This window comes from Equus asinus, chromosome 5, assembly GCF_041296235.1.
Source record: "Equus asinus isolate D_3611 breed Donkey chromosome 5, EquAss-T2T_v2, whole genome shotgun sequence".
Taxonomy (NCBI): Eukaryota; Metazoa; Chordata; class Mammalia; order Perissodactyla; family Equidae; genus Equus; species Equus asinus.
The window spans coordinates 52,357,731-52,371,058 of record NC_091794.1 but is presented as its reverse complement, the minus strand read 5'-3'; positions in this window follow the sequence as shown (position 1 = coordinate 52,371,058).

Sequence of the window (13,328 nt, the reverse complement as noted above, 5' to 3'; positions counted from 1 at the left end):
TGAGCATTTGAAAAATAAGACTCTAACTCAAAATATCGGTTTTCTCCTAGTAGTTCTTGAATGGTCTGACTGCCTACCGACACAAGAGTGGGGAGGTCAGGTTGTTTTCTGGGATGCTTCACGCCGTCTACCACTAAGATTGCCTTCCTGCCTCCTTGCTCCCCTCTCAGCCCTGTGTTTTACAAGTGGCCACAAAGTCAATGTGTGCTTGGTCTGCTGGGTGGCGCCAGATCATCACATAACTGCAGAATCCCAAAAGCATGGAGCATTTTGAAAACCTTAAATGAATAAGTATAAATATATGCCTATGACCCCCACTGTATATTTTAAGTTTCTCTAACAAAATTCAAAAGATACCAGAAAGAAAAAAAAAGTATGGAATCTCTCAAGTGTAAATACATTAATTTAAAGAGATCTTTTCCTATATTAATGCTAAAGCATTTTTATATATAGAAATGCCCAAAGGTAATATCCATACTTCTATGATTTTTCTAATAAGAGAACCAATAATGGTGCAATATGGATTGCAAAAATTGAATATTTGTGTACTATAATTACTGATGTGCTCGCAGACAGCTCTGGGAAGATCTTGACCTTGACCTAATACCAGCTCAGTGTGACATCTCCCCTGTGCCCCAAGGTGATCCTACATAGTACCCCCAAGTTCATCTTTGGCTACCACATTGTCCTCCAAGCTTATCTTAGGCAACTACAGTCTCATCTCCGTACCCAACTCACCATCAGGCCCAACTAGCCTGCAGAGTGCTTATTCACTCTTTCCCATTAAAAATATTCCTGCTTTGGGGGTTAGCCCAGTGGCGTAGTGGTTAAGTTCAGTTGCTGCACTTCAGTGGCCCAGGGTTCACAGGCCCGGATCCCAGCGCAGACCTAGCACGCCTCATAAAGCCACACTGTGGTGACATCCCACATACAAAATAGAGGAAGATTGGCCTAGATGTTAGGTCAGAGACAATCTTCCTCAAGCAAAAACTAGAAGATTGGCAACAGACGGTAGCTCAGGGCCAATCTTCATCACCAAAAAAGAAAGAAAAAATCCCTGTTCTATGTCCCATAGCTTCAAGATTTTGCTAAAGAAATAGCTACTTTATTGAATGGACTATGCAGAAAATGCTGAAGTTTTGAATGATTCTGTGGTGGGTACTGCTAGTTGTCTATCAAAATCCATACTTCTATTCTTCCATAGTGATAGAGTTCAAACTGGGTGTGTGACCAACCAACTAGAGACCATGTTTTCCAGACTCCTTTGCAGCTATCTCTGGGATATTGCCTAGTTATCACCAAGAGAATATGAGTGGAAGTGATAAGTGTAGTTTCTACCTCTTTAGTTTAAAAAGACATTGCTTGCCCTCAACATCTGTTCGTTTCCCTTGCCTTAAGCCAGGACTCGGACATGTCTGCAATTTAGCTTTGATCATGTGGATGAAAACATTTTCCAGGAACTGACAGATCTTTTAAAGCCACTGTATTTGGGACCGATTCTTTTTTTTAAAGCAGCTTAGCTGTTACCTAATACAGATGTTAATACAATAGTGCCTTTTATCTCCCATGTTTGCATTTTTAACACAGGCAACATAGAGAACTAGTTCCTAATGACAAGGAGCACCTCTATCATAAGAATTCTCCACACCTTGGCAAGTCAACCATGTCTGCTACTCTCACAGCATTAATGCCTGGGAAGGCAAAGACTATGTATTTCTAGCTCTAGCACTTAGCACAGGTTTTAGTATGATGGTAGGTGCAGAGTAGATGTTTAATACTACTGGAAATAGGGAGGATTTGCAGCCTCTAAAATCAAGCCACAGAGGCAGCCACCTTACCTGCTTACACACAGGGTGAGCCCTGAAAAGGTTAGGCTTTATGGGCACTAATGTTGCTGCATAGCTGGATATAATATCAACCTTGAAAACAGACCATATGGCTAACGCTTCCGCATTTTGACCTGCCAGAAAGTGTAGCAGTTCATCAGAAGATCAGCAGTAATATTAACATTGCTAACTTTATTGACATCTGAACTGTGCTTAGATATTAGGTGTCATAAAATTGCATGAATGGTGAGAGACCTATAGCCTTAATAAAAAAAAATACTTCAGAATTAATTTACCAGATGAAGGGTAATAAGAAATTTGAATCTTTAGCATTCATGCTCTACTTGGACGCTGTGTAAATCAATCCTGGCTCTCCCTGGTGCATCATTGAAGGCTGTGTTTGTGCAAGTTAGGGCACACCTGAGCAGGCACTGACTTCATTTAAGCACTATTTTTTAAAGGGCACTGCTTGGGAGCATTTCTTGGTCTGCCCTACATTCAGTAATCTTAGCATCAATTGTATATTTGGTCTGCCAAGTCTAAAGACCCGTCTGTAACAACCCTTGAAAGTGATTTTTGTTCTGGACTTGATCATAACAGCAAAATTATTCATGGAAGAAAGTACTCAACCTGTATCTTTTTAACCTAATATACGCCAAGAAATACAAATAATATCTTGATGGTAATTTCCAATGCCTCTTCACTAAGAAATCATAGCCAAGCGTAGACCGAGAAAATGTCTATCAGGACCCAGGACAGATCTCAGATACGGGAACCTGGAATAGACGTTTTAGTCGGCTCTTCTCTGAGTCTTAAAGTGAACCCTCTCTCCCCTCCTCTCTTTGGTCAGGCATTTCCTCAGATTCACCTTCCCTTCTTTTGGAGATTGAACATGAAGGGATGAAATGTAGCTTTGGGCTTGACAGAGACGTGAACAAGCTGCTCTGCTTGATCTGATTCCAGTTTAAGTTGTGCTATCATAAGCCAGAGGATTTCATTTCTGTCTCTTCTCTCCTGCTCAGCCTATGAAACAAATATTTTAGAATTAGGGCAGAAATCATATATTAATAAAGCCTTTTCATCTTTCTGGAAACTTCTAATAATTTGGGCATGCTGACCACTAACATTTGTGAGTCCCTGGGAAGAGTACAAATGGAGGCCTACACACCATATGTCTAAGTATTTAAAAGTTATAAATCAACAAAAAAATTAAAGAAAACAGTCTATTCTCCTACTTCAATAAATAAACCTTCATAATAATCTGAAAGGACAGGTTTGAATTTAGAATTCTTGAATTCGTTGGATTTCTTTAACAAAACATGGCAGCAAAAGGACAGCCAGTTCCTAGTCCCCAGAAGGAAGTAACCCACTCCTTTCTCTTCCAAATCTGCATCTCTCCCACTCTTGGAGGAGCCTGGTTGCATGCCCATCCCAACTGGTAAATCCAAGCTCTATTTACATCCTTGCAAACACTAAACCTTTGGCCCTTTCTTGAGTCTCCGCGTGGGCCCTCTAGCTGTGCAATATTTCCTAGAGAGAACAGACTCTAGGAATGCCCTACCTAAACCATGAAAGCAGGCCTGGGACTGTTTGGGAAGTAACTTCTAGGATTTCATGTATCCAAAGTATAGTCTAGAAGACAGAGCCCCCAGCTCTGAATGGATACACCCCTTGGTTTTGCAGACTTTTAACTCCGTGGAGAGAAGGCATGGTCAGAGGAGACTTATAACACGAGACCCAAATTCTCTTGCCTGGATATAAGGATGATACTGAATCTAGGGCAGCAATAAGCAGCCAGGAGATTTGGGAGTCGGGTTCTAGTCCTGTTTCCTAATGTCGCCACCTGATTTCAACATCTGGGAAAGTATCCTATTGGGTACATGAACTGTTCATTATGTTATATGATGGCATGGAGACTGTTAACATCAGATCAGTTCCCTAGGATCTGTTAAAGACAAGGAAGAAATGATTTCTGGGTACAGCCATGATAAACATTGAAAATGGAGATTTCAAATGAATGGTTTATAAAAAGAACTATCACTTGAGCATATGTCATATTGCCCTAGTTACTAAATTAGTCTAATTAAGATATAACTTTCAAGTCCCAACTGTGGAGCTATAGAAATTATTTTTTCCCTTTTAATTAAGTAGGTACTTACATAGAGACACATGTAAGACACAGGGAAGCTTAAATGCCACTTCCAATTTCTCCCATTAACTAGAGGAATAAAAGACACGGTGCATGGCCAAAGAAGAAAGTCAGATGTCATATTGTCTCAGCATTCTTTAGGCAGGATTGAAGTGGAGTGGATCACATTCTTAAGAAAACAAGTCCATTTTTTGGGTCTTCCAGGAAAGGGCCATTGTTGCATGTCAGAAGAGATAGTGCATGTCCCATCGACTCAGGCTGTAAGGAAGGGATGGTATTTAGACCTCCCATTTTATGAGTGCAATTGGGTATAATTCTAACATTACAACAGTGATGAGGCATTCCAACAAAAAGCCTTGTGGAATAAATACTTTAACAATTGATCACAGTGAAAAAGTCAGCTGCTTGGTTCCATTACAGATGCACATATATCCACAGTTATTTTTTCGGGTTGCATCAGCCCCCATTTTTATACAGCTTTTGATTAACTTAGGTGAGAGTCTGGTGCCCAAAGAGAGAAATTTCATCACAATGTAGCAATTGCTTGGGGAGCCTCAAGCTTCATAAAAAGAATTGTCTGAGGGATTTCTACCAGAACAGTTATCTACAATGATATGTAAAGAGAGTGCTTATACAAATTACCAGAGCTGTAGTGATTACGTGCTGAAATCACGATTGGCTGAGATACTGGGTAGGGTCACTAAGTTACCCAGAGATAAGTAGAAATCTGTTGGATATACTTACATATCCTATGTCTAGTGAAAGGCAGTGTTTGTCCCCCCCCCCAAAGCACTTCTCTGAGAAATAACTTATATTCCATCTTGAACATCAGCTCCTAAATACTTCTAGGCACTAACTGTCTTGATCAGGGCTGGACATATAATACAAATTGGGCCAATCAGATTATTTAAGCATTTGGAATTTGAATTCAATGATGCTAGCCATCCTCTGATGGTGGCTTGGCTTGTAAACATGGGAACTTAACGTGAGTCACATTTAACGACCTCAATGAAGCAGCAAAAACACCAATCTACAGAGACTGACAAATCTATCAGGATCCCAGAGAGAAGCAAAGATGAGAAACCATAGTGTTCCAAAACAGAAGATAATTTAATAACCTCCTGAAGACTGTTGTTGGTTACTTCCAGGTTCTGGTCCCTCCTGAAACTTGGTTGCAGATTCTCCCTTGGTAATCAAAACATCCCTATATCCTCAAATAAATCCTCTTTCTTGTTTCAGCATGCATGTTTCTGTAGCCAAAGAGCCTTCACTAAATATTACTTGAATTTCTCATTTACCATGTAAAGATCTCTGCAAACAGTGGGAAAATAAAAGTGAGTCTTGCTTTTCTCTTAGTGCATGTTCTCTACAAAACAGTTTCTGTGATTTTATATTCCCTCTGGGGGAAAATACACACACACACACACACACACACATACATACATACGTATATACATGTTATATATATATACACACACACACACACATATGCACATGCACACATTGTATTTTTCAGTTGCGTTGATTCCCTGTGGCCCACCCTATGGCTATATTCTGCTCTCTAGTCTATCTGTCCTACAGTCATGTAAAGGATTTTATAGCTATTCTCTTCCTTTTCTGATGTGAGAAAAAAATGGAGGGGAGAGGCTCTGTAGTACTTGAAATAGTTATCCACATAGTACAGATATCTCTGACTGTGATGTGCCTGTGTCACAGCGTCATACACTCCCAGCCTCCCAGACTCGTGTTTCCACTTCTCCTTCTCATTAGCGATCTATCTAGCTATATAAATATGTATGTATTTTCTTTTGGTAATGTTTAACTGTCTCTTGTCAAGGTGGCCTATATAAATGTATTCTAGGGGTTTGCAAACCTTTTGATCTCAAGATATCTTTCCACACTTAAAAATCATTGAGCACACCAAGGATCTAGATAGATATTTGTCATATTAGGAAAAAAACTGAGCAATTTAAAAAGTATTTATATTTATTTGATTTAAAATGGCAATCATAAACTTATTACAAGTTAATATAATGTATTTTTATTCTAAAAACCTATGTTTTCCAAATTTAAAAAATCAAAGGAGAGTAGCGTGTCTTTATATTTTTCATATCTCATTTGTATCTTGTTTAATAGAAGACAGCAATCATCTCATATCCATCTCTGCATTCAATCAGTTGCAATAGCACACGTCTTGTAATCTATGGAAACTCCACTGTTCATTCACGAGAGACTGAGGGAGAAATGGGCAAATAACTTACCAATTATTATTATGAAAATAGTTTGACTTTCATAGAGTCTCAGGCACTTTGAGAAGTACTGCTATACACAATACAATCACAACACTAACCTGAAGATCAAAAAGCAAAAAATTAAGTATTTTAACAAAAATATCTCTTTTCTTATGGTCTTTAACTGAACTGACCAAATTCACATATTTTGGGCATTCTATACCAATAACTTCTGAAGGGGAGATCACATTCCTATTTTAAATTTGCTAACATATAATACTTTGGGAAAATGTAAGTTGAATCTGAAAAAGCTGATATGTCAATCGATATAGTGGACCAGTTTGTTAACTTTTCATCATCTTGTAGATAGAATCAATAAATTAGGAACTGACTTTACTTAAATGTCTTAGGTGACTAACATTACTTTTTCCTTTGAAAACCCACATATAGAAATGGACTATTCTAGCATTGTTCAGTTTTGTTATATTTTTTATCCTAGCCTACTGGTATAATAAGTGTTTAAGTAAATAAACATTTCAGTCAAAATCAAATTACAGAATTGTATAAATCTCTAAAAGAAGGAGAATGTATGCTGTATGCTGTGATTTGGTAGATTTGAAAAAGCTTAAAATCCCAACTTTCAAATTATCTTTCTTCAATAGTCTCTAGATAATTTGACCAAATAAAATTTCCTCTCTTACAATCTTTTAAAAATGCATCAGAATAGAACTCACTTAATCATATTCTATCTGTTCTCAGAAGATTAGTTCCATGACAAATTCAATATTTACAAAGATATCTAAGGTTATCTCCTTGTTATTTTCTCCATGATGGACATGCACAGCTCTTCAAGGTGATGTTAAGGGTAGGGAAATCAACTTAAGAAGGAGGCTGCCTGTATTGCAGTGAGTCCTGGCACAAGGCACTGGGGGGGGTGGGGGGTGGGGCGGAATATGTATCTATGTTTTCCCTATTCAGTTCTAGATTTTTGTTGCTTTCTTCTACAGAGTGATAGCAAGACAGAGACAAGGTGAGAAAATGTGGATATAAAACTAAATAAGTAATTTATATTGACTTAACTACCAGCAGGGGAAGCAATTGGTCAGCAGTTTCCAGAAGTTATCTCAAGACTTAACCCTTTTATATACAAATCAAATTTGTCCAGGGCCAGCTCTGGTGGCCTAGTGGTTAAGCTCAGCATGCTCCACTATGGCTGCCTGGGTTCAGTTCCCAGGCACGGACCTATACCACTCTGTTATCGGCCATGCTGTGCTGGCAGCCCACATGCTAAAAAATAGAAGAAGGTTGACACGGATGTTATCTCAGGGTGAATCTTCTGCAGCCAAAAAACCCCCAAAACCAAATCAAATTCCTCCCTTATATGTTGTCATTTTCTGTATATAGCTGAATTTTCTGTCTTTGGCCTTGAAAAGATCAAGCTGATCTGCAAGTAATTTTATTTCTGCTAAAATAAAACTCAACTCTCCTTAAAGGCAGACGACAAAATCCACAATCATAGCAACATAATAATAACAATAATAACAACAATAAAATGCTACATATGCAAAGAAGCAGAAAATGTGATCCATAAATAAAAGGAAAATTAATCAAGAGAAAAACGGACCCCAAAATAACAGTGATTATGAATTTAGCTATCAAGGACTTAAAATAGCTATTGCAAATATATTCAAGGATTAAAAACAACTAAATAAAATTTGGAGAAAAATGGAAAATATTTTTTAAAATGAAACTTCTAGAGCTAAAAAACATAATACTTAAAATGAAAATTTTACTGGATGAAATTCAATGAAGATTAGATGGTACAGAAGAAAAGATTAATGAACCTGAACACATTACGATGGAAATTATACCATCCAATGCATAGAGAAAAACATGAACAAAGCTACAGTGTCCTGTGGAGTAATGCAATGCAGTCTCCCATGCACGTAACTGAAGTCCAGAAGAAGCGGGGAGAGGAATGAAAAATATTTGGAAAAATAATGGCCCCAAATTTCCAAATCTGATACTAACTATTAGCCCATGGATCCATAAGGACAACAACCCAAAGCAAGATAAACACAATGAAAATAACACCACAGCACGTTATAGTCACATTACTGAAAATGAGGTAGAGAACAGGGCCACATTACCTAAAGAGGACACCTTGGCTGTGGATTTCCCTGGCTCCAGAAGTGTGAGAATTAAATGTCTGATGTTTAAGCCACTCAGTCTATAATATTTTGCTGTGGCAGCCTGAGCTAAGCTCACTCTACTCACCCACACCATAGGGATAGAGTTACGAAGGAGATTGAGTCTCCATAGCTGCAGAACCCTTACACCAGCCACAGATTGACAACCTCCAGACTTCATGTACTTGACAGGGAGGTAAACTTTTGTCATTTTAAGCCACTCTTTATTGAGTCACTGGTAGAGTTGAAACACACTCCGCCTTATACAATTATCTACAACTTTTGGGCCCTCATACAGACTGATAAGGCAAACATATACCTGAATTGGTGACTCTGACAAAGATGTTTATTTACTTCAATTATATGACCCCTCATTGAGCAACTGCCAGGTTGCAGCAGGGTCCTAGGTCCTATGGGAAACAAAGATTTAAGGGACCTCAATATGGTACAATTAAAAAATACACAATTCTTTCTCTGGCCATTGTTCTAGGGCAATTGAAACAAAGAACTATTACGATATTGGGGGAGAGTGTTGGTGAGAAGAAGTAGAAATTGAGAGCACCTTGCATATCTTTTTTATAGGGAAGAAATATTTGAACTAAGTCTTGAAGCAAAATTAGAGCTTTGACACACCAATTTTGCAGGAGGGGAGAGAAAAACATTTCCAGGCAGAGGAAGCAGCTTTACCAGTCACCCAAGGAGGGAGATTGGACACGTGCTGGATGACCAATTGCAGATGAGTGAAGATTAGTCTAGAAATGCAGGATTAAATTACTTTGAGTATTGCCTGAAGAGTCTTGCTTTTATTCTTCATGCAATGAGGAGTCATCATCTTTATAATTTATTTACCTTCTTTCCTCTAGACTTTTAATGTAATCTTTTCTCATTGGCCTCTTCATTGAATTTTATGTCTAGTAGCTTCTTTTCTATTTTATCGATTATCAGATCATTCTGAATACAGCAAAGTAACAATTGTAGAAGAGAAGCAGTATACCTTATTTCAGTGGTTCTCAAAGTTCCCAGACCAGCAGCAGCAACATCACCTGGAAACTTGTTAGAAATGCAAATATTTAGGACCCAACCCAGACCTACCAAGTCAGAAACTCTGGAGTCAGAGAACCAGAGTTCAAATACCAATTCAACCGGCTATACTCCATGTATGCCCTTGAGCAAAGTTTCTTAACCTTTTAATTGCAATTTTCTCATTTTATAAAGGGTGTGGCAGAGATGTGAGAATTATAGAAGATACTGTATGTACATTACTCAGAGATAGTAAGATCTCTACAAATATAAGCTATTGTTAATTACAGAATAAGAGCTTTATTCTTAAATAAACAAAGTTTTTTCTGTATATTTTCATGGATACAAGAATATGAATGATGTGATACAGGCCATAACAAACCAAAGAATTCAAATCTCATTTGTATATATAATCCAAAAGAAAATCTGTTTTAGTCTCCATAAATGCCTGTTCAGAACTTAGACCAGCTTTTCTTCTATCATTTTCTGTGAAGCATTGAGCATCTCCTTTTAAATATCATTAGTAAGGCCTTGTCTTCATTCCTCGCAAGTAGGGATAATTTTTTACATTAGTCAAAAATCTGTGCAGGACAAATCTTTAAAGAGGATATCCTTAACCCATCCTTACCTCCACCACACACACATACACAGAGTAACCAGGAGGTAAAAGCTGATTTTTTATTATGGAAAGAGTCGAGTCTCAATCAAGAGAGCTATGTGGCAGCAAGGGAAGCACCCCTTTAGCGGGATTTTTGTGTCTTACATCATTTCTTCTCTTTTCATGAAGATACATTTTTACAATGAAGCTGAGCAATTTGTGTGGGAAAATGCACTGGAACATCATTCCTGAACTTCTATCAAAGAATTAGGTGAATCAAAATAGCATTCCAGAACTTTGTCCTACCAGGATGAGAAAATATACCCTACAAGTTAGTACATGGAAAACATGTATTAAGAAATTAGTTGTATTATATTGGTGCACACTAGTTCCCTACTTCCTATGACATAACACCAGACAGTGTATTTCTTGCTCCTGGTAGAGTCCAGTGTGGGAATCCATGGTCAGTGGTGGATGGATGTGATCCATGCAATCAGTCAGGGACCCAGGCTGATGGAGCCTCTGCCACCTTCCATACAAGGCTTCCATGATCACCTTTAATGTTGATATACAGCCAACAGAGTGGACAAAAGAGAAAGAAAAGTAGGCAAACTTGCTTCTTACACACTGTGGCCAGAAGCAACACATAGCATATCTGCTCATTTTCCACAGGTGACTAGTCTGGTTAAGTTAAGTAGTCTACCAAGTTCAAGAGAGACGTGAAATGTAATCTCTGGCTGGATGCTGGATACTGGATCAGTATGCACATGGTCTACTTTCCAAGTTATCACAGGCAACAATTTTACCAAATATTTTCACAGCTTAGCATTTTCTCCTGTCTTCCAGCCTGCTATGTCTGTGTCATTGTTGCTGTTGCTTTTGTTTTGCTGTCCAACATTATGCCACATACTTTGGGCTTTGTTATAGAAGTATCCTATTAAAGGTACCAAATTAACACTCACGATTGTCACTAACAAGCCTTCAAATTTCAATGAAAATATAACTTTATTCACGTCACAGTCCAATGCCTGTTCCTGGTTGGTTTTGGCCCAGGAAGCAGAGAGGCTCTGGGACACACAGTGATAGAGGAAGCCAGGCTAACAGAGACTCTGTCATCTTCTAAAGAGGGCTTTCAGGGTTACCTTGAGCATTGGCACCTAGCTGGTACAGGGGAAGAGAGCAGTTAGAGAGGGACACACCTCTGAATCATTTGAGCTCACAAGTGACATACTCACATTCCATTGATGAGAACTAATTGCAAGGATCCATTTAAATAAATGCAACTGTGGGTGAAAGGAAGTCCCTGGCTAGGCCTCCGCTACCTAGCAACAGCTCTGCAGTGTAGAAGCCATGGTCAAAAATCTTCACTAGATAGAGGTCTCTGCCACAATAGTAAATTGTTTCATGGGTGTTCTCTTTTGAAAAGCAAAACTTCAAACTAGTGAAGAGATAATTACAAATAGTTAAGATAATGTAATACACCAAGATCCTAGTGAGAGGTACATTCTGGAATTTTTTTTGTTTTGTGAAAAAACTCTGCTTACAGACAATAACGTTTCAAAAGACGTTATTCCAAAGATACGTCTTTGTTGAGAAGTCTGAGGTTTATAAACATAGGATTTGGAATAAAGACCTTAAATAGGATTTGTCCAACCCTTCGCTATAGAGGTGAGGACACTGAAGCTCCAGAGAACTGAGGTGACCAGACAAAAATATAATTTTAGACAGTGAAAAATATCTCCTCTTTTACTTCCTTTATATTATACCATCAGAGTGGTCACTTGAGGCATCAAAACGAGAAAGAAACTAGATTTTTGACCTCTTGGATTTCAGGCTTCAAATTTAGAGATGATCACACAAGGAACCAGGAAAATAAGGGGGAGAGGAAAAAGAGCTCTTTCAAGCAAACATTACAGTAGCCCACTCTTGCACCCTCTGCATGGAGTCAGTGTCGGGATCCACAGGTCAGGTAGACGGCCCCTCACAGAGGTGTCTCAATGGTCTGAGGCTACACTGTGAGAAAATGTCTTCTCTCCAGAGCCCCAAAGCACTGACTCCTGATGGAATCTGCGTAAAACTTTTTCTGCATCTTTCAAGGTTTCCAAATCTTTATTATTCAATTCAGGAGAATCAAATAAACCTCACCCCAAAAATGAAATTGTTCATTGTCTTAATCTTTTCACCTCTCGGGTCCCACCTCCTGATGCAGCAGACTTCTCTAAAATATGCCATCAATTGCAACTACATGAAGTCAATAAAACCCAATTCCAAGCTTTCCAAAGAAAAATACTACTACTTTAATGGCCATTTTGCCTCAAGGAGGGAAAAATATATATATGTGATGTATTAGACTTTTACAAGCGGTATTAATACGGCAACATTTTTATTCCACAGAGATTACATACTGTTGTGAATCCTAAAAATTTCACTTAGCTTGGCAAAAAATATTTTATACTTACTTTATTTCACAATAGATATATGTTTTATAAATATATTCTAGACACTTCTTTAAATATGGAACTAGAGTAACTACTGAGTTCATTGCAGGCAAAGGTGAAGATTAAAGGTTTTAATTTTGGAAGTGCTTTGGCAACTATGTCTCTATAACAGGGTAAAGGGGGAGATTTTAAGCTTGAACCCACACCAGAAGGTGACTTTTGCTTCTATAAGGAACTTAAGCTTTCTCCTTTTTTAAGGCAGGAAACACCTTCAAATACAGAGCATGAACTCAGAGAAGAACAGCCCAAACTTCCCTACAGTGCAAAGTCAGCTTCCATAGTAGGGAACCCAAGGCAGACATCGAACAGATCTTGTTGAAGATTAGGGACACATTACCAAAAGATGCGCTTAAAGTAAAACTTGGGCAGTCACGTTATCACACTATCTCATTTTATAAAACCCCTCTTATTTCCTTATGCTGTTTTATTATAATTGTCCTCACTTTTCACCATTTGAAATTAACTTGTTTTTACATTTGTTCACCGGCTTACCGTCTCTCTGCCATCAGTAAAATGTCAGCCCCATGAGGGCAGAGACCACTTCAGTTTTGTTCACTAGTACGTCCCTGGTGCCTAGAACAGTGCCTGGAACATGGTGGAAGCTCAATTCATATTTATAGAAAGGATGAATGAATCCCCAGAGTGGACTAACCTGTAACACATGGGAAAAGATCCCAAGAACTCAGGCAATCCAAAGAAAAAAGGAATCTGGACCAGACCTGAATAAAACTACTGTCCTCTTAACTGAGCTTACTATTTTCTTCTTCCTGAATAGAAAAAGCACATTTTTAGACCAGTTCCACAGTGAGGAGCATAC